This window comes from Sus scrofa, chromosome 14 (assembly GCF_000003025.6).
Source record: "Sus scrofa isolate TJ Tabasco breed Duroc chromosome 14, Sscrofa11.1, whole genome shotgun sequence".
Classification (NCBI taxonomy): Eukaryota; Metazoa; Chordata; class Mammalia; order Artiodactyla; family Suidae; genus Sus; species Sus scrofa.
The window spans coordinates 7,521,920-7,544,437 of record NC_010456.5 but is presented as its reverse complement, the minus strand read 5'-3'; the positions used below and the strand labels follow the sequence as shown (position 1 = coordinate 7,544,437).

At 47.5% G+C, this 22,518-nt stretch overlaps 1 protein-coding gene across 2 annotated transcripts in view; it reads left to right on the top strand.

The window, feature by feature from the left end:
• Nucleotides 3,739-22,518, top strand: part of LOXL2 (lysyl oxidase like 2) — a 104,839-nt gene continuing 86,059 nt past the window's right edge. Inside the window, exons 1-2 of one of the 2 annotated variants that reach the window (XM_021074115.1) lie at nucleotides 3,863-4,083; nucleotides 4,293-4,434. The gene's annotated coding sequence lies outside the window, so the exon portion shown is untranslated. Of the gene's footprint in view, nucleotides 4,084-4,292; nucleotides 4,435-22,518 lie in introns of both variants that reach the window. The other variant, XM_021074114.1, reaches the window with a different exon arrangement.

The following is a 22,518-nucleotide window of genomic DNA, read 5'->3' as shown; positions in this document are numbered from 1 at the left end:
ACACAAATAGGAAGTGTGATGCACAGCGCAGGAATGATGCAAGTTAAGGGCTGCGGAGACCGGAGGAATGCGGATCTTCCACGCCCCTGTTCCCCACTCCAAGGCTCGCTCTGTGCCACGGCGGCGCAGCCCCCCCCGCTCCGCCCCTCCCGCCCCCCCCGCCCCCCCCCCAAGCTGAAAGAGTACTGTGCTGCCCTCGCCATCTCTCTTCCTTACTCCGCTTTGGTCTTGTCCATAGCACTTGCCACCGCCTGACTCCCACACTTCACTGTTTCTATGTCAGTGTGTGTCTCGCCAGCCTCCCCACACTGGCTGGCACATCTGCTGGGCCCCCACTGACTCCCAGGCTGTGCTTCCTGGATGGGACATGCCCAGACCCCTGGGAAGGTGATTTGGCAATGGAGCTCAAGAGCCAAGGAAAAAAAAAGAGAGAGAGAGAGAGAGAGCAGTCCAAGCCCTTGGACTAGTCTTCATGTCCCGGGAAAGGTGACTCCCGTGTCCCCTGGGGGTGGGGCGGGACGGGGCGGAGGTGCTGCGTGGGGCCTGCAGCTCGGCTCATGCAGGGAGTCTGCGCAGTGAGGGGCTCTCCCCTCTGGCCCCTCGCAGCCCTGCCGGAGCCGGTGCCAAACAGCAACTCATGGTGCAGCACCACAGAGCAGGGACTGTTTTGTGTCCTCTGTGCATCCAGAGCCCCTTTATTCCTCTATGGTTTGTATGTGTTTGTTGTTGTTGTTGTCATTGTTGTTTGTTTTGTCTTTTGAGGGCTGCACCCAGGGCATATGGAAGTTCCCAGGCTAAGGGTCAAATCGGAGCTGCAGCTGCCAGCCTAGGCCACAGCCACAGCAAGGCAAGATCCAAGTCATGTCTGCAACCTACACCACAGCTCAAGGCAGCAAGGATCCTTAACCCACTGAATGAGGCCAGGGATCCAACCACATTCTCATGGATACTAGTCGAGTTCGTTGCCGCTGAGCCAAGAGAGGAACTCCCTCCTCTAGGGGGTTTTGAGTGAAGTGTTTTCTACAGGTGAAGCAAGTGAGGCAGAGACCGGTCCAGGGAAGTAAGTGGAGCCAGGATTGAGCCCAGGCCCTCTGACTGCAGAAGCCTGCTCAGAATCCATTGCGTGGCCCTTCCTCTGCCGCAGCACAGAGCCTGGGAGAAGGGGGTGGCAGATCCGGACTTAAAGTCATAAAGCACATGGCAATTATAACTGTTCCATCTAGAACAGGTGTCTACCACCTCCCTGAAGTGGTCTCCCAGGTCTTTGGTTCCACAAAATTACATCCAGGAACTACTCCATGCAAGCTTCAAATGCTCCTTTTCTCTTGGGAATGGGGGATGGAGAGGCACAGAGGGGCTTGCTGAGACCCGCAGTACACGCGGCTACTTAGAACTTGCAGTAGGGGCCTCACACCTCGTAGTGATCCCAGTGTGGCCACTTATCAGCTCTGTGACTCTGGGGAAATCACCTAGCTTCTCTGAGCCTTGACTCTCTCAACTGCTGCACCTGCAGCATGTGGAAGATCCCAGGTTAGGGGTTAAATTGGAGCTGCAGCCATCGGCCTACGGCGCAGCCACAGCAACGCAGGATCTAAGCTGTGTCTGCAACCTACACCACAGCTCACAGCAATGCAATGCTGGATCCTTAACCCACTGAGGGAGGCCAGAGATCGAACCTGAAACCTCATGTTTCCTAGTCGGATTGGTTTCCACAAAAGGAACTCCTATTTGTTAATTTTTTAACAGGAAAGGCAGGACTAGAAGAGGAGGGATCTAAGAAAAGGGTGAGAGGAAAGAAAAGAGCTCAGGTCCAGTGGGGTTTTTTTTGTTTGTTTGTTTTTTTGTTTTGTTTTGTCTTTTTGCCATTTCTTGGGCCACTCCCGAGGCATATGGAGGTTCCCAGGCTAGGGGTCGAATCAGAGCTGTAGCTGCCAGCCTACACCAGAGCCACAGCAACGTGGGATCCGAGCCACGTCTGCAACCTACACCACAGCTCACAGCAACGCCAGATCCTTAACCCACTGAGCAAGGGCAGGGATCGAACCCTCAACCTCATGGTTCCTAGTCGGATTCGTTAACCACTGCGCCACGACGGGAACTCCCAGTGGTATTTATTTATCTCTAGTGAGGTGTCAAAGACCCAGGTGTTGCTGGGCATGTGCAATGTGAATGGCATGTGCAAAGGCCCTGGGGTGTGAAACAGGAACGGGGTGTGAATTAGGCATAGGCATAGGGTAAGTAAAAACTAGGCATAGTAGAACCTATTGGATGGGGGGAGTGGCTGGGAGATGGGCAGGCTGAAAACGCCCTTAGGAGAAAGTGTCAGCTGTAATAAGAGGTTCAGGTAGCATCCTGAGGGCCCTGGAGTTACATGGGCTTTTTTTTTTCCCCTCAGTGGACATTTTTATTGAGATAATTATAGATTCATAAGCAATTGTAAAAATAATACAGAGGGAGCCTTCCCACTTTGCCCAGTTTCCCCAATGGTGACATTTTGCAAAACTGTAGGACAAAATCACAACTAGAATATTGACTTTGATGCAATCCGCTGATCTTATTCAGATTTCCTGTTTTACCTGTACTTTGTGTGTAGTGTGTGTGTGTCCTTGTGTATATTAAGTTTATACAATTATATCACCTGCGTAGCTTCTTGCATCCACTACCACAGCCAAGATACTGAACAGTTCCAACAGCACAGGAACTCCCGGTGCCCTTTTAGAACCACACCCACCTCCCTCCTGTTCCTTGGCTTCACCACCCACCAGACCAGGGGTTGATTCCGTGTGGAGGGTAGGAAGGAGGGCAGAAGAGAACTCACAGGGTGGAGGGCTGTGAGTTAGGGTGCTAAGTTTGAGACTTGCTAGGTTAGCTGTGGCTGTGGGAATGTCCTAGAGAGCCGTGGATTTACGAAAGTCCACCCTAGAGGAGGGAAGTTTTTGCTGGAGTCTGAGATGGACTAGAGCTATCCCCCTCTAGTGGATCTGAGATGGACTAGATGAACTAGCCACCTATCAGGGCTAGAGCTGGGGTCTGCTGGGAGGGACCCGAATGGGCAGAGAGTATAAGGACCTGGAGGAGGATCACCACCCTTAATGGAAGTCCTCTTCTGGGTTCTGTCTGCATAGACACCCCACAGATGGGTGCCTTGTTTTGCAGCTGGCTGCCTCCTGCCCAGCCAAACCTTGTTCTTGCTTAAGAGGTCCGGGAATCTCCTCAGAGGATGCCCCCAGCCCGCAGGACCCCCTCACTTTGCCCCTAGTGTGAGCCTCAGAACCAGGCATGGAGATCCTTCTGCACAATATGCGCCCTTAGCCCAGGCTTGCTAATCCTGGCCCTCGGGTGTGGGGACGGACCTTAGAGGTCACTGAGTCCAAAGCCTTTAATTACAAAGGAGAAAATTGATCCTCAGGGGAGAAAGAATTTTGGCTGAGGCCGAAGATGTGATCTGCTGGAAGAAAGGGGGCTCTTTGCAATCACCTTCGGAAACTGCTTCCTCCAGAGAGGAGAAACCCAGCGGAGATGGACGAAAGTTTCTGAAGTCTTTCATTCATCAGTTTTTATTGAGCGTCTACTACGAGCCAGAAAGTGCCGGGTTCTGGATAGGAAGATGGATTAGGCACGGACCCGAATGCTGGTGGATTAGGACCACAAAGAGTTAAATTCCAGGATCTAGGCGGGGGGTAGGGGGTTGGAGTGTGGAAGAATCTCCCGAGGAAAAGTCCGCTCCCTAGCTACTCAGGCTCCGGAAACCTGGGCGAGAAGAGCCTGGGAAGGGCTGCCCCATTGGCGCGCGGCTTCCCCGCGGAACAAAAGGGGCAGGAGGCCGGGCCTGCGGCGGTGGCCGCCTTTAGGGAAGGGGGTGGGTCCGGGGAGGGTTTGCTGTGGGGCGCTGGTTAAAAGTACCGGGAAAAGCGCTACTCCGGCGCTCGGCTTCCTAAAACTGGGAGCTCGCTTTTTCCAACGGCCGGAAGTTTCGGCTCGTCTGCTCTGTTCGGGTAGTGGGCTCCGCGGCGCCGGGCGCAGGAGAGGGGCCGCTGTGGAAAGCCTGGCCCCAGCCGAGCCAGCGCGCACTTCTGCTGCCAAGTAAGAGCGCTGCCTGCGCGTCCCCTCTCCCCATGGCGGTTCTCGGGAAAGCCAGGGCGTCCTGGTGGGTCTCCAGGCTCCGCTCTCCTCGGGGCCCCCCTCTCAGCCTTGCTTGGGGTTCCCAGGACTCGAGCGGCGGGCATCCAGAGGGAGGGCTTCATGTTTGGAGAGACGAGGACGTGCAGGCTAACGGGTCCTGCTCCGACTAGGGCGGACTCACCCAGCCCCACCTCGCCTGAACTCTGCGAGCCGACGCAGCAGGCGCGCCCCAGGGAGCAGGGCGCTTGGTTCGTTGCTCGCCAGGGGCTCCTGCGACCAGGCAGGATAGAGCCAGGAGAGACTCGGTGCGCGGTAGGTGCCTAGGAGCGCGGGACCCTGGGGACTGCGCTGGTGCCCGGACTTCTGGCTTTTGAGGTGTGGAGCGCGCGCGGGGATGGGGGCCGCCCTGGAGTGTCCCCGGGGCTGTGGCTTTGGGGATGTGGAGCGCACAGGGCTGGGGTTGGCGGGGTAGGGGCATGGGGCTGAGCCTGGTAGCTCTAGAGCCCACAGCCTGGAGTCAGTTTTCTCCCGAGAAAGCCTCGGCTGAGCGCAGGAGCGCCCTGAGTCCTGTGCGCTGAGCGGCGAGGTCCGCACCCGAGGTATTCATTCTTGGCTCGTCCGGGTTCCAGGAAACCTCTCCCGCCGTAGTCACTGGGAGGCCCTGGAATAGGAAAGAACCAGCACAGGCGAACCCATGGGTCGTACGTGCAGGATCGCCCTGGGGCTCATCCTGGTGGTGTGCGGATACTCCCTCTGTCCTCAGTGCCCCCAAGTTTTACGCAGGCGCTTTGGACACCACGCTCCCGCCCCCGCCCCCGCCCCCCAGCCCACACCTTCTGGAACGCTCTGAAGTAGCTGCCCGCCGGAGGTGTCGCTGTAAATCAGCGCCGGAATAAATATGATTGGAAGAAACCGGCGAGATGCCTTCCTCTCCGTCGTCATCCCTCACCCGAACCGGGAAAGACCACCAAAGCCCAGCCTGGGTGGAGCGAGGCGCGGCGGCGACACGCTGTGGGGGAGGGGGACTGAACTTCTCGAAGCTGGGAAACTTCGGGCCCTGCGATAGGAATGAAAGTTAGAAACATACCCCCGAACTAATTTCATCTCCTGAAATCTCAGAACTGTGGAGATGTTCAGATCAGTCCAATCGATTCTTTTTGCAGAAAAGGAAAAGTGCTGACGCCCAAGATGCTGCGTAGTCAGTGTGGAGACTCGACCTATATCCCTTACTCCAGGCCCCATCCTTACCCCCACCTTTAGCCTGTCTGGGACCCACAAAAGGCCATATGTCACCCTTGTGGAATGATTTAGTTATTTATGGTGTATTGTATACTTATTGGTTAAGATGGGGCTTAGGACGAAGACGAAGTGCTCAATTCCGTGGTCAGTTCCCGATGAACGACTGACTCCCTGGACCCTGCCTGAGCTCAGTTACTCATCTCCCTCCTCCTTTTGTCCTCTTCCCCTTCCTGGCCCTTAGGATCTGTCCTTGGAATGACCATCAAACCCGTGGCAAAATGCTTGCATGCCATTGGCCCCTGGTGGCTCTTGGGGCCCAAGGGCATTGAGTCTCAGAGGTGTCTATGTGCCCTGCGACCGGCATCTGTTTGACTTTGTGTTGAAATTTGAATTGGTCTAAGGTCATTTAGCCATTAAATGGCAAAGGTGAATAGGAAACTTAGGTCTGGAGACAAAGCATCCATTTGATGTTGCAGGTTGGCTGACATTTGGTGTATGGCAGACAAGAGATTCTGCCTAGATGCTTCCATCTACCTCCTTGACAGCTGAGCTCTTTGCCTGGTTTCTCTTGGCCTTTTCCCAAGTCCTTGTCCTCTCACCTCTGGATGACCAGTGTGCAAGGGCCTTGTGAATGAGATAGGTTTTCTGTGCATCTGGAAGTGACCGCTAATGGTGCTGTGTAGTGTCCTGGAAAATTCTGCCCTTTTTATTTAAAAATCATTTTTGTATTCTGAAAAATTTCAAATATGGATGATGGCAGGGAAAAGGCACCCATGTACTTCTCACACAGCTTCAACATTATTGACTTTTGGCCAGACTTGCAAACTCTCCTTTTCTTATTACTTTTTCACTGAGGTATTTTTAAAGCAAATCCCAGACATAAAATCACTTCACTCTTATGTATTTCAATGCAATCTTTAAAAATATTAAATACCCATTATGCCATTACTATAACTAATGAAATTAATGATAATTCTTTGGCATCATCTAATACCCAGTCCGTATTCAAATTTTCCTTGGTTGTCTCCCAAAGTGTTTTCTTTATGGTTGACCTGAGTTCTGTTGATTTTCATAATTTAGGTTTATATTGTATGTCATTCCTTTCAAGCCACTTTTGTATCCACTGTGTTATTTGAGTCTTACAACTTCCCACTAAAGAGTGAGGTGGGTTTTATTGAATTGATTTTACAGTTGCATAAATTGGCCAACAGATAAGCTGTCCAGATGGCACAGCGGGCCACTGGTGGAGCCAGGGCCTGACCCAGTCTCCTGTTTCCTGGGCATCAGTGGTTCTGTTTCTCAGGGCTGCTCACAGAATATCAGCTGTGCTGTGATGCATTCGTCTTGGCTCTGGCTTCATCCTGGGCTTATCACTTCCTATACACCTGCTATCAGAAATCCCAGTGTAAATATTTAGTGATTGGCCATTTGGTTCTGGAGATAGATCAGCTGCAAAGGCAGGAAGCCTGGGCATATTTCCAAGCTTATAAAACTGTATGAAAGCACTTCACACAGGGTGGCCCTCTCTGGACTAGGAGCCACCATCCAGTCCCCACCCTCTGGCTCCTAGTTCTGAAAGTAGGGTGAGTGAAATGACTGGAGTGGAAATTCCTGGAAGAGGCAAAGGCCTCAGGAAGAAATCTCATTGAGAACAATTACCCCTCACTGATCACTGCCCAAATATTTTGGCAGCGGGCATCTTTAGTTGGAGGCTGCTAAATTCTATGGCAGAGGAGAGGTTCCCCTCGAAGTCCTTCATTTACAGACAACTCATTTATTCTGCTCTTGGCCGATGAGGCTGTAGAACACCAGAACATTTTGCTTTTAGCCTGTTCACTGCTTGTGTTTATTTGCTTTGGAATGCGGTGACAACTAAGTCAATTTTACATCTTATTAACGAGACTCGTGAAGTGAAATTCTCCTTCCTTGGCTGGCTGTGTGGGAAAATGAAACCTCTTGTTTCTTGACTCCTAAATTTTTCTGCTGGCCTGCTCATTGTCCTGAAATGGACATCGAATGAACAGACCTTCCACAAAGCAGCCAGTTAGGGACAGAGACACTGGTTGCTCCTATCCCATTACCTAACCCTAGGGACTCAAAAGGGGCAAAGCCTTACCCTGTAACCACACTGCCCTCTGGCAGCCATGAATTCTCTTCCCCCTCAATGGCTGTCTCCATGGGGGAAGAATTTCTAGGTGATTCCACATCAGCAGTTACCCTGGCTTTCTTCCTTTTGCGTTTTGGGAGCCTTAGGAGGAATAGTTTCCCTCCCCTGGGGCTGCCTGTGTTCAGAAGAACAGCTTATAATGACTATTGTTCATGTCCCTCTGGAGAAGGCTCTTGTGGTCAGTCTGCATGACAGTGTCTTGGAGACCCACCTGCCCTCCGGACTCTGGAGCCATGAGGCTTCAAATGAAGTGGCCACAGCCTGCCCTGTTCCAGACCCACAGAACCAGCAGGACTAACAATCATAGGGAGAGCCAAGCTGATACCCAGAGACAGGTCCTCAGTGATGCACTACTCAACCTCATGTCTAGGTTGAAGCGAGTCTTCAGACCTTCTCATCCTAGTAATTCCAGCCATCCTCCTGCAGAAGGTACGTATACTAGGCAGGGAGCCCAGCCCGGCCAGTTGGGCTGCTCAGTCCCCACCCCCTACCTGCCTTCGAGACATCTTTAGGTAACAGAACCAGCCTTGCAGAATAGGCACTTGTTTGAGGGTGATAAAGCAAGATGGTGACAGTTTAGATAAGATGTCTGTCCAGAGTTGTAAAAACTCTCTTGCATTTCCTTTGGCAGAAACAATAGACCCTGATAAATGTGTGTGTGGCAAATCGGCAGATAATGAGGATGTGATTAGGATCAGAGTAAGGCCTTGTCCAAGGCTTCTAGATCCCTTCCCTTGAAACACCTTCAGTATTATGTTATAATGTTATATTGTATAGGAATGCTGAGGCATGTTCTTTTTAGCTTTTTTCTTGGAATCTCTGTCAGATGAGCAGAGCAGACACAGCTGGCCCCGGGACTACCCCATGGTAACAGTTCCCATATGTCCTTGATATGTTGCCAGCATGATGCTAAAAGCATCTTCTGAGAAAATAGTGCTGCTTTCCTATAAAGCAAATGGTTCATGAGAAGACAACGTTTGTCAATGACTTGTGAACAACTTAGTTTTCTCTGTTTCTTTGTACTGACTGCTAGAACTTGGATCCATAAACTGCCCCCCCTCCTCCCCGAGCCTTGTCCCAGGGCGCCATTGATGTCCTGAGATAAACTTAGCACAGCTTTCCAGAATGCTGCATGACTCATGACCTATATTTTCTAAAGAAAAATGCAAAGCTCTTCTAAAACAAACACGAAGATACATTTGAGTAAAGTACCTTATTTAAGTGGCCCCCTTCCCAAGAATAGCAGATGTAAGTTAAAATGGCACCAATCCTAAGTATACAACGGGATGAACTTTGGGGTTTGTTTTTATTGTGGGAAAATAGACATAACATAAAACTCACCATTTTAAAGTGTACAGTTCAGTGATGTGACATAAAGTCACATTTTTTTACAACCATCACCACCATCCATTCCAGAATTTTTTAAACTTTCAAAAATGAAACTCTGTTCCCCTTAAACACTGACTCCCCATTCTCCCATAACCCAGCAACCTCCATGTCTCTATGATTTTGATTACTCTCAATACCTCGTATAAGTGGAATCATACAGTACTTGTCTTTTTGTGACCTGCTTATTTCTCTTGACATTGTCTTCGAGTTTCATCGTATTGTCTCCAAGTTGTGGCACGTGTCAGAATTTTCTTCCTTTTTAAGGCTGAATAATATGCCATTGTTTGTTTATATCAGGTTTTCGTTTATCCATTCTTCTGTCCCTGGACACTTGGGTTGCTTCCACTTTTGATTATTGGAATAACGCCACCATGAATGTAGTTGTACAAATACCCATTTTAGCTGGATTTTTTTTTTTTTTTTTTTTTTTTTTTTGCTTTTTAGGGCCACACCTGCGGCATATTGTTGGTTCCCAGGCTAGGGGTCAAATCAGAGCTGTAGCCACCTGATTGTTTATCTTCTTTACCAGAAGTCAGCTTATTTTGTTTTATCTTTTAATTTTTTTGGTCTTTTTGTCTTTTCTAGGGCCCCACCCTCGGCATATGGAGGTTCCCAGGCCAGGGGTCTAACTGAAACTGTTAGACCCCCGGCCTGGCTGGCCTACGCCGCAGCCACAGCAAGATGGGATCTGAGCTGCATCTGTGACCTACATCACAGCTCACGGCAACGCCGGATCCTTAACCCACTGAGTGAGGCCAGGGATTGAATCCGCAACCTCATGGTTCCTAGTCGGATTCATTAACCACTGAATCACGACAGGAACTCCGTTGTTTTGTTTGTTTGTTTAGGAGCCAGTTTAGAAGAGATGTTTGAGAAACACAGTTTATAATCTGAGAGGTGGCAAGATTGGTTGGGAGATTTAAGGAACTTCTTTCCTTAAAATGTCTAGGGAGAATAATACAGAACACTCGGGCTTTGCAGTTGCGGTTGAATTAGAACATCCGCACTGAGTATCATTCTCCCAGGCTCTACCTGGGCCAAGAGGGGTTTGTGTCCACCTGGAGAACACCTACTGTTTTGTCAGCTTCTGCTAGATCATGTGTTTTATTTGTTTGTATGTATTTATTTATTTTAATTTTATTTTTGGCCTCAGCTGAGGCATGCAGAAGTTCCCAGGGCCAGAGATCGAACCTATACCACAGCAGTGACATGAGCCACAGCAGTGACAATGCCAGATCTTTAACCTGCTGAGCCACCAGGGAACTCCTAGGTCATGAGTTTTAAGCCATGAGTGAAAAATTCATGGCTGAGTCCTGCCTTCCTTCCTTCCTCTTTCCTTTCCCACCTAGTCCTCTCTCTTCTTAACTAAAATGATTAGTGGCTTTCTATGTGCCAGACACTCTGCCAGTCTCCGTAGGAGATAAAAATGAGTAAGACATGATTATCTGACATGTGCATTTAAAAATAAATTATCAGGAGTCCCCACTGTGACACACTGGGTTAAGGATCTGGGTTGCTGCAGCTGTGGTATAGGTCACATTTGTGGCTTGGATTCGATCCCTGGCCTGGGAACTTCCATATGCCATGGGTGTGTCCAAAAAAAAATCATCAGTCAAGAATAATATTCTGATTCCTGGCAACCAACCCCAGGGCGCCCAGCTGCCAGCAGCAGCCTGAGAGGAGAGCCAAAGAATGTGTGGCGTTTGGGCCTGTGGCAACACACAAAGAAAGAAAGACTTTCCATCAGGTGATCTGGAATTGCTCTCGCATGCTGACAACCAAATTGTAAGAATAATTTTAAAAAACATTTACTTTGAATTCAGGTGCTCTGTCTGAGAGCACACTGCTAAAGGTAATTTTAGGACCATTTTAATGATTTCAGAAGAAAAAAATGAGAGTTCCTATTGTGGCACAGTGGAAACAGATCCATGAGGACGCAGGTTCAATCCCTGGCCTCACTCAGTGGATTAAGGATCCGGCGTTGCTGTGAGTTGTGGTGTAGGTCGCAGATGCTGCTGTGGCTGGGGCGTAGGGCAGCAGCTACAGGTTTGATTCGACTTCTAGCCTGGGAACCTGCATATGCCACCCATGCGGCCCTAAAAAGATAAAAACAAATAAGTAAAGGTAACGCATTTGAAAGAAAGAAGAAGTAAAAATGTAGACATCAGTGAAACACTGTGAGGTCTCTAATCCTGCTCAGTGACCCTGTTACTTTTCTTACACATATTCCCCGGGTGTTTTTGCTTCCTGCTGCTCTAGCCATGCCCACCCCTCCATCCCACCATCAACCCCCTAGGTCATCTGTTACCCCAACCTGATGGTACCCCGGCATCTCCTTCGCCTGGAGAGAGTTGCTCATTTCCTATCCAGCCTCCTTTCCCTTTCCCTCTCATAACCCTCTGTGTTAGTTCAGACCCGCTGGGAATGCTCTCCCTTCCCCGCAATTGGCCTGTCAAACTCATACCTGTCTTCACAGCCTGCTCCGATGTTGCCTGTCTAAAGTTTTCCCTGTTCCTCCTCTCCAGTTGTAATCACAGTTCTATTTCTTTCTTTCTTTCTTTTTTTTTTTTTACTGCTCAAATGAATTTATCACATCTGTAGTTGTATAATTTATGATCATAACAATCCGATTTCACAGGATTTCCATCCCATAAACCAAGCACATCCCCCCACCCCCCAAACTGTCTCCTCCGGAGACCATAAGTTTTTCAATGTCTGTGAGTCAGCATCTGTTCTGCAAAGAAGTTCAGTCTGTACTTTTTTCAGATTCCACATGTCAGTGAAAGCATTTGATGTTGGCGTCTCATTGTATGGCTGACTTCACTTAGGATGATAGTTTCTAGGTCCATCCATGTTGCTAAAACTGCTGGTATTTCGTTCCTTTTAATGGCTGAGTAATATTCCATTGTGTATATGGACCACATCTTCTTGATCCACTCCTCTGTCAATGGACATTTAGGTTGTTTCCATGTCTTGGCTTTGCAAATAGTGCTGCAGTGAACATTGGTGTACATGTGTCTTTTCAAGTCATGGTTTTCTCTGGATAGATGCCCAGGAGTGGGATTGCTGGATCAAATGGTAGTTCCATGTTTAGTTTTCTGAGGCATCTCCATACTGGTTTCCACAGTGGTTGCACCAATTTACAATCCCACCAACAGTGTACTAGTGTTCCTTTTTCTCCACACCCTCTCCAGCATTTATTGTTTGTAGACTTTTTGATGATGGCCCTTCTGGCTGGTGTAAGGTGGTACCTCATAGTAGTTTTGATTTGCATTTCTCTAATCATGAGTGATGTTGAACATCTTCTCATGTGTTTTTTGGCCATCTGTATGTCTTCTTTGAAGAACTGTCTGTTTAGATCTTCTGCCCATTTTTTGATGGGGTTGTTTGTTTTTTTTGGTATGGAGCTGCAGAAGGTGTTTATAAATTTTGGAGATTAATCCCTTGTCAGTTGATTCATTTGCAAAGACTTTCTCCCATTCTGTGGGTTGTCTTTTCATTTTGTTTAGGGTTTCCTTTGCTGTGCAGAAACTTTTCAGTTTGATTATGTCCCATTTGTTTATTTTTTTTATTATTATTTTTTTTGTCTTTTTGCTATTTCTTTGGGCCGCTCCCGCGGCATATGGAAGTTCCCAGGCTAGGGGTCTAATCGGAGCTGTAGCCACTGGCCTACGCCAGAGCCACAGCAACGCAGGATCCGAGCCGCGTCTGCAACCTACACCACAGCTCACGGCAACACCGGATCGTTAACCCACTGAGCAAGGGCAGGGACCGAACCCGCAACCTCATGGTTCCTAGTCGGATTCGTTAACCACTGCGCCACGACGGGAACTCCCCATTTGTTTATTTTTGTTTTTACTGTCAATACTCTAAGAGGTGGATCTGAGAAGATGTTGCTGTCATTTATGTCAGAGAGTGTTTGGCCTAATGTTTTCCTCTGAGAGTTTTATAGTGTCTGGTCTTATAGCTAGGTCTTTAATCCATTTTGAGTTTATTTTCACAGTTCTATTTCTGTAGCTATTTCTGTACTCATATGCTTCTCTAGATATCCTGGGATCTCCTCGAGCACAGAACCCGTGGCACATTCATCTTTGAGTCCTAGCACCTAACACACTGCTTGCCGCGTAACAGATGCTTAGTAAATAGATACTACTTAACCGAAGTGCCATTTAAGTGAATTGTTTTTGCAACAGCTTCACTGAGGCATAATTCACATACCATACAATTCAACGATTTAAATCATTCAAGCCCATGGATTTTGGTATATTCACAGATGTGTACAACCATCACTAAGAGCAACCTGTGTGCTTTAGCCGTCCCCTCCTTCTCCTCCCCTCCTCCATCCCCCTCCATAAGTTGCCACTAATCTCCTTTCTGTCTCTATATTGCTAATTCTGGATATTTAACATGAAGGAACCACATATTATATGATTGTCTGACCTCTTCAACCTCTTGTCATATTTTGAAGCTTCATCTGTGTAGTGGCGTGTATCCACACTTCATTCATTTTTTTGGTGATGTACCCGGCAAGTGGAAGTTCCCCAGGCCAGGGATTGAACTCGCACCACAGTAGTGAACTGAGCTGCAGCAATGACCATGCCAGATCTTGAACCACTGAGCTACCAGGGAACTCCTTCATTCCTTTTTATGACCCAGTAATATTCCATGGTAGGGATACACTGCATTTTGTTTATCTGTTCACTGTTGATGGACATTTGGGTTGTTTCTACCTTCTGGTGATTAGGAACAGTGCTGCTATGAATCTGTGTACAAATTTCTGTTCAAACATCTGTTTTCAATTCTCTTGGGTATGTAAGTAGGAATGGAATTGCTAGATCATATGGTAATACTTTATTTAATTTTTGGGGGAACTGCCAAACTGTTTTCCATTTTATATTCCATCCAGCAATGTATGAGGGTTCCCATCTCTCTACATCTTCACTAACACCTACTTTTCCCCACTTAAAAAAAAATTATAGCATCCTCACGGGTGTGCAGTGTTATCTCCTTATGGTTTGGATTTGCATCTCCCTGATGACTAATATTGTTGATCATTTCATGGGCTTGTCAGTTATTTGTGTATCTTCTTTGAGGAAATGTCTGTTTCAAGTTCTTTGCTCATTTTTAAATCGGATTGCTTGTCTTTTTGTTATCAAATTTTTTTTTTTGTCTTTTTGTCTTTTTCTAGGGCCACACCCGCAGCATATGGAGGCTCCCAGGGTAGGGGTTTAAAGGGAGCTGCAGCCATCAGCCTACGCCAGAGCCACAGCAACTCCAGATCCAAGCCATGTCTGCAACCTGCACCACAGCTCACGGCAACGCCGGATCCTTAACCCACTGAGCTAGGCCAGGGATCGAACCCACAACCTCATGGTTCTTAGTCGGATTTGTTTCCGCTGTGCCACAAAGGGAACTCCTGTTGTTGCATTTTAAGAGCTGAAGATGATCTGTATACTCGACCTTTATCAGATATATGATTTACAAATATTTTGTCCCATTCTGTGGGTTGTCTTTTCATATTCTTCATTTTTTTTCCTGAGTTCACATCACACTGACTCAATATTTATTCTGTGGGCTGGTGACAGGAGATCCAGAGATGTCTGAGGCCTCCAGGGGATTCATAGTATGAGGAGGGAGACAGCTATGACAACAGTACAGTAAGAAGTTGATCAATACAGCTTCCTTTTTTCCAACCCCACTGCTGCTGCTCTGGTTCATAAAGCATCCTGATAGTGTCTTTTGGTGCACAAAAGTTTGTAATCTCTCTCTCTCTCTCTTTTTTTTTTTTTTTTTTCTTTTTTTTGTGGCCCTAGCAGCATGTGAAAGTTCCCTGGGTCCGGAATGGAACTTTGGTTCCAAGTCACTGCGGTGACCACGCCAGATCCTTAGCCCACTGTGTCACATGGGAGCTCCGAAAAGGTTTTAATTTTTATGAAGTTCGCTATACACACATTTTTCAATTTGTTGCCTGGGCCTTTGGTGTCATATTTAAGAAAATATTGCCAAACCTAAAGTCATGAATACTTACCTTTGTGTTTTCTCCAAAGAGTGTTTTAGTTTTAGCTTTAGGCCTTTGATCCATTTTGAATTAATTTTTGTACAGGGTGCAAGGAAAGGGTCCAACTTCTTTCCTTTCCACGTGGCTTTCCAGTTACTCCAACATTACTTTTGTTTGTTTCTTTGAAAAGACTGTTCTTTCCCCATTGACTGGTCTCGGTACCCTTGTCCAAATCAATTGATTATAGATGTATGCGTTTATTACTGGACTTTCGATTCTGTTCCACTGATCTATATGCCTGAGCTTGGGCCAGTACTACCCTGTCTAGATTACCACTGCTCTGTAGTATTTTTTGGCAGCCTTCTACTTTGTTCATTCTCAGAACCGTCTTGGCTCTTCTGGGGTCTCTTACAACTCCATATGAATTTTAGAATCAGCTTGTCAGTTTCCATGAAACAGTCAGCTGGGATTCTGATAAGGATCATGATGAATCTATAGATCAGTTTGTGTCCCCATCGTAACAATGTTAAGTCTTCCCATCCATGAACACGGATTTTTTTTTTCATTAATTTAAATCCTCTTTAATTTCTTTCAACAATGTATTGCAGTTCACTGAGGCATAAATGTTGTACGTCTTTTGTTAAGCTTATTCCTAAGTACTCTATTCTTTTTGATGCTATTGTAAGGGGCATTGTTTTCTTAATTTCATTTTTGGATTGTTCTTTGATGCCATATACAAACAGCTGATTTGATGTTTCTGTCGTGGCTCAGTGGTTTACGGACCCAACTAATGTCCATGAGGATGTGGATTCGATCCCTGGCCTCCCTCAGAGGGTTAAGGATCCGGTGTTAAGAATGGTTTTTGTGCTATGAAAAAGATTATATAAATATGTAGCTGAGTCACTTTGCTGTACAGCAGAAATTAATACATCATTGTAAATCAACTATACAATTAAAAAAAAAAAAGAATCTGTTCTTGCCGTGGGCTGTGGCTTAGGTTGCAGACTCGGCTTAGATCCCAAGTTGCTGTGGCTGTGGTGTAGGCTGGCAGCTACAGCTCCAATTGGACCCCTAGCCTGGGAACCTCCATATGCTGTGGGTTTGGCCCTAAAAAGACCAAAAACAAAAAAAACAAAAAACAGCTATTTCTGTATATTGATCTTGTATCCTATAACCTTGCTGAATTCTTATAGCAGTTCTAATAGTCTTTCAGTATATTCCTTGGGATTTTTTAGATATACATACAAGCAGATTCTTAAACACAGAGTAGGTGTTCAAGAGGTGGACATGCGGTGTCCTAAAGCAGGGAGCAGCAAGTCCAAAGCAGGGTGGAGTGGAAGCAGGGTGCCTTCTGGGAACCCCCTGCACTTAGGTCAGTATGGCTAGAGCTTGGGGCTGTGGGTTGAAGCCAGGGGATGTCATGCTAAAGAAAGTGGAAGCATCCTGTAATTGCCAGTGGGAGCTGTGCCATGCTTGGAGATGCAGTCAGAGTATTAGAATCATTCTCAGAAGGAGGTCTGGAAAAGACTCGGGATCAGCACCAAAGACATTGATCAGCTCTAAAAGTAGCTGAGAAAATCTGCCTGCCACAGTAAGAGCAAGAACTTGTAGCTCTCTGTGTGTATGCCACTACTCTGCAGATGTCATTATCTTGACACAGTGCTGGCTGGCATTGTGCAGCTGAGCCTGGCCAGGGTCAGTGAGGTGGCAGTGGCTACCTGCTGCTATTACTCACCAGGCTTCTGGAAGGGGGCCAGTGCCTCTCTGAACAGCAGAATCCCTGATCATAGGCGCTTAACAAACTTTAGAGGTGAGCTCCTGCCACCCTCCCCTGTCTTGCCAGACATTTCTAGATAAGCCTAGGATGTGGCTGTGGCCTCTATACCAATTTCTCTTTCCTTCCTTGGGCTCTGGGATCCATTTCTCATCGAAGGGGTTCAGGCCTGAAGAATTGACCATTGATACAGGTTGCATTGCTTGGATGGAACGCTTCTGGAGACATAGAAGGTGTCCAAAGCCAAAGTTGAAACCTGCTGTGACTAGTGCGCCCTGCTACATGAAGGAAGCTAACTAGGGAGGGCTTAGGGAGGAACTAAGATAACTAAGGAACTTAGGAACTGAGCTCAGAAGGGGCTTTCTTGGTGGGTTTGAGGTTCCATCTCTTAGAAAAGCTGGTTTGTACACCCCTTCCATCCCAGAACTCCCTCTCCACACCCAGTATGCTTTGCTTACCTGCAGCTGTCCAGGCCCCTCTTTAGCTCAGTGTCCATGCCTGGACCAGCCCTCAGCACTCCCTCCCCAGAGATTTGCATGTAGTAGCTGCATCTCTAACTATACTTCCTGCCCTGGGAACAAGACTTGTTTGCAGTGATTGGCTTGCCTGCCATGTCAGCATACCATTCTGGCCCTGACTTCTGTTCTCCTCCCCTCCCTGCCTTTTATGGATTTTAGTATTGCTTTCAAAGTGGCAGAGAAATTCAGACCAATTTGGCTGCTGACTATTAGCTCTGGGAAACAGGGACTCTGAGAGTGCCTGTGGGAGGAGGGGGGAGGATGGTGAAAACCTGTTACACAAGAGCCTCGAAAAGAGTGGTCCATGGGCAGATGAATGGATTAAGAAGATATGGTACATATACACAATGGAATACTACCCAGCCATAAAAAAGAACAAAATAATGTCATTTGCAGCAACATGGATGGAACTAGAGAGTTTTATACTAAGTGATATCAGTCAGAAAAAAGACAAATACCGTGTGATATCCCTTGTATGTGGAATCTAAAATATTTCACAAATGATCCTGTCTACAGAACAGAAACAGACTCACAGACATAGAGAACAGACTTGTGGTTGCCAAGGAGGTAGGGGAGGGAGTGGGATGCACTGGGAGTTTAGCATTGGTAGATGCAAACTATTACACTTAGAGTGGATAAGCAAGGAGATCCTGCTGCATAGCACAGGGAACTATATCCAGTCACCTGGGATAGAACATGATAGAAGATAATATGAGAAAAATAATGTGTGTATATATATATATGACTGGGTCACTTTGCTGTACAGCAGAAATTGACAGAACATTGTAAATCAACTATACTTTTTAAAAAAATTTTAAGAAGAGTGGTCGATGGGTAAAGTGACACCCCTCCTGAAATTTTTTCAGGTTGTTGCCTATAAAAACTCTTAATAGTTACCACTTATTACCCATTCGCTCTGAGCCAGTCACTGACTGTCCTGGGCACATGATACTTTTTCTATAACCCACTAAGACCCTGACACCCTTCTCTATGTGCAGAAACCAGATTTGAACCTGGGACCACTCTCAGTTGTCAGCACCACGTTCTTTCAATTACCATGTGTTATCCTGTAATCAAACCATATCTCCATTTTTTTAGGGGTTTGGGGTGGCTAACCCCAGTGGGCACTCCTGCCTTCATCTGTTTATTCTGCCTTCAAGCAGCAGCACTGGTCTTGGGCTGTAGAGATAAAATGTGTCTCTTACAGACACTATGTATTTGGCTTTAGCCTTCTGATCCACTCTGAGCGTCTCCAGTAGGCACTGTGTGAAGTGTTTGAAATTGTACCTTCATCCTCCCCAGGAAACAGCCTGGTCAGAATGAGATTCTACCCAGAACCAGAGGTGGCTGTGGGGAACCCCAATCGGTCACAACGAATTATGCCTGACAAAGGCCTCTTTCTTGATGCTGAAAAAAAAAAAATCAGCTTTGTGTGCCTACCTCCTGGCCATCTCACTGAGCCCTGACCATTCCTGCTTTGTGCCCAGAAATAGACAGGACTATAGAGGTGGAATCTTTGGCCAGGGGCCCAATGGACCAGCCCTAGCCAAGCCTGATGTCAGCGTCTGCATTCTTGTCTGAGGTGCTGCAGAAGGAGCCCCTAGTCTCCGCCCCCCTCCCTCCTTTTCAGAGCACCCCCCCTTTCACCCAAGACAGCCTTCTTCCACCAAGGAATGTGTTCCGTGTGGGGCCAGAGGCAGCATCCGACCACAGCTGGGGTAGCCTCTCTGGAACCATGAATGAGGACTATTCATCACTCCGGCTGGTGGAGCAGGGAATCTGGGGCAGGCAGCAGGGGGTGGGTCTGATGGAGGCCCCCCATCCCACCCTGACCCCAGATCTGAATGTCACCGCCGACATCTGGAGAGGTCGGGTGGAGCGTTCTGTGTGGGGGAAAGAATCCAGCCGAGCTCCCCCACTGCACCATTGGCTGACACTGAGTAAGTGACCTTTGCATCAAAGGCCCCTGCTCCCGGCCCCGGGGGGAATAGCACCGTTGCCAATGCGATGCTTCCCATTTGGAGCAACCGGCCCATTACTGGGGGATCCAGAGCACAAGAGGTGGAACAGAATCATTTCCCTGCCTACCAGGAACCCCCAAAAGGATGAGGCAAAGCTGGAGCCCAAGTGAGGCCTCTTTTAGGAGGTTCTGTGGCCCAGATAGGCATATCGGTGGGTGGGTGGAGGGGGCGGTTAAGATCAACTGGTGTTAAAAGCAGTGCTTTTAGCTAAATGCGCTGTGCACAAATACTATATAATTTTTATAATGTGTTCCCCCCTTATCTGTGCATGTCTTTGTCACTGACTAGGAAATAGTTGGTCATATTGGGCATTTTTTGACACTCGGGTGTCAGTGGTAAGAGGTCAAGGTCTTATTATTTAAGAATGCATTGGGCAAGTCCAAAGCCACTGGGCTTTTCAGAAAATGTTGTTGCACGCAGGTTCTACAACACAGACCTCCTTTTCTTAGGCAGATGGTGAAGTCATTTGAATGGGGTTGCTTTTGGGGGAAGGAAAACATTTGAGTGGCCCCAAGGAAATCTTGAGACTCAGACTTGTTTGGAGTAGGCCTTTGATGGTCCTTCCTAGGCGGAATGATTCAACTGTCAAGAGAGCAGCCTAAGAAAAGGACTCTGTAAATTCCAGTTTTACATTTTCTTCTTTTCCTTTCGGAGACATGTTGGGTCAAAATCAAGTAAAGGAGGAGCTCCCATCATGGTTCAGCGGTTATCGAATTTGACTAGCATCCATGAGGACACAGGTTCGATCCCCTGGCCTCGCTCAGTGGGATAAGGATCTGGCCATCGCCGTGAGCTGTGGTGTAGGTCGCAGACGTGGCTGGGATCCTGCGTTGCTGTGGCTGAGGCTGTGGCTGGCAGCTGTTGGATTCGACCCTAGCCCGGGAACCTTCATATGCCACTGGTGTGGGCCTAAAAAGAAAAAAAATATATATATATTTTCAAATATTCATCCATTATCAGTACAACGCCACTCTTAGTATCATAGAAATCAGTGTTTCTAAAATGTACTGAAAAGTTGCAGGGGGGACATATGTTTTGGAGCTAAAGCTGTGCTCTAACAAATGAAGTTTATCAGACAATTGAAGGAGCACTGTTCATGATGAACTGAGAAAACTGAGCAAGATCCAGGCTTAGAACTTTTCTCTCTCCCTCGGACCATGCCCTTAGCTCCAACTTGCAGCAAGACCAGGAAGCACTGGTTGATTTCAGCCCTGCTTAAAAGTCTTATTTGGGAGTTCCCGTCGTGGCGCAGTGGTTAACGAATCTGACTAGGAACCATGAGGTTGCAGGTTCAGTCCCTGCCCTTGCTCAGTGGGTTAAGGATCCAGCGTTGCCGTGAGCTGTGGTGTAGGTTGCAGACGCGGCTCAGATCCTGCGTTGCTGTGGCTCTGGCGTAGGCTGGTGGCTACAGCTCCGATTAGACCCCCAGCCTGGGAACCTCCATATGCCACGGGAGCGGCTCAAGAAATAGCAAAAAAAGACCAAAAAAAAAAAGTCTTATTTGCAGGCACCACAGCCTCCCTGGGGCCCACCGTCCCATGGAGCTCGGCACGACTTAGCACCTACTTAGATGTGAACACACTTTTTGATTTAGGCAACTAAGCTTTTCTCCAACACTGTGTATTCTGTGAAGCAAATGTCTCTTTCTGGTTTTCAAATAAGTTATTGCAAGAGCTGGATCCCGGAGAAACTACCTCCGCTCACCTGTGGGAGTCCCCAACTTCCCAAATAACATTCGAGGAACTCTGAAGATCAAAATTAAATACATCTTAGCATCAACCAAAACGGTAGTTGGTACTTAAATAGCTTGACCCAGGCAGCACCTATTTGAACTAAAATATTTTGCTTGATTTTTTTTTTTTTTTGACCACCTACTATGGATCAGGAACTTAAGAAACAAGACCTTTGATTTCTCTAAGAGTTTTGAAATGAGAGTGTTTCTTGCTTTTCCTTTAAAAATTTACTTTTGGAGTTCCCGTCGTGGCGCAGTGGTTAACGAATCCAACTAAGAACCATGAGGTTGAGGGTTCGATCCCTGGCCTTGCTCAGTGGGTTAACGATCTGGCGTTGCCATGAGCTGTGGTGTAGGTTGCAGACATGGCTCGGATCCTGCGTTGCTGTGGCTCTGGCATAGGCCAGCGGCTACAGCTCCGATTCGGCCCCTAGACTGGGAACCTCCATATGCCGCAGGAGCGGCCCAAGAAATAGCAAAAAAGACACAAAAAAATAAAAAATAAAAAATTTTTAAAAAGTTACTTTTAAGTACATATTGTTTCCATTTTATGGATGCAATACTAAGACTTAGAAAACCTGAGTATGCATATAGGAGCTAATAGGTGGTAGAAAAGGGATTTGAACTCAGTTTTGGGTGACTCTAAACCACTGGGTCATGCTGCTTACTGGCAATAGGGAGGTGGGGCATGTACAGCCCATTTTTCCTGGAGGATGAATGTTTAGGCTGCCTGAAAGGGTCACTGCGTGTAGAGAGTGTTCCAGGCCCCTAGGGAAGGAAGGTGAGCGGATTCTGGCTGATGTTTATCAGAACCGCCTGGGTTCTAATTCCTGGTTCTGTGAAAGAATTCTTTCCCCATCTCTCCCAGATACCCCTGGGGGCACAAGCCCTCTTGTCAGCAAATCTTAAATGGGTATCAACCGTGTGAGCTTGCATCCTCAAATGGGTTGTTGTTTTTTTTTTTTTTTTTTTTTTTTTGGTCTTTTTGTCTTTTTAGGGCCACAGCTGAGGCATATGGAGGTTTCCAGACTAGGGGTCCAATCGGAGCTACAGCCGCTGGCCTACACCACTGCCACAGCAACGCTGGATCCTTAACCCACTGAGTGAAGCCAGGGATTGAACCCGCGTCCTCATGGATGCTAGTGGGGTTCGTTAATCGCTGAGCCACAACAGGAACTCCTTCTCAAATGGATTGAGTTGAAGGCAAGAATGTCCTCAGTTGCTTAGCCAAGAGCCCAGTGAGAAAGTACTGGGAGACACCGCTTTCTGATAAGCCATGGTTGACACCGATTTCTTCTGGCACCCGCTGGCTTATTCGCATTAGTCCAGTACTGCGGGTATTGGGCTTCTTGCCTTGACCCCCTGATGATGAGCCACTGCTAAGCTAAACTGTGTGAGGAATTGAGACCACCTGCTGCAGTAGCTCCTGGATTTCATTCAGATGTGGTTTAACACAATACTTTGCAAGGTAGGTCTTCCTCGTGTGGACCTTTCCTGGAGAGGGCTGGCGAAACCTGAACTGTGTTTGGTATGTGTGAACCAACTGCAAAAATGTTCT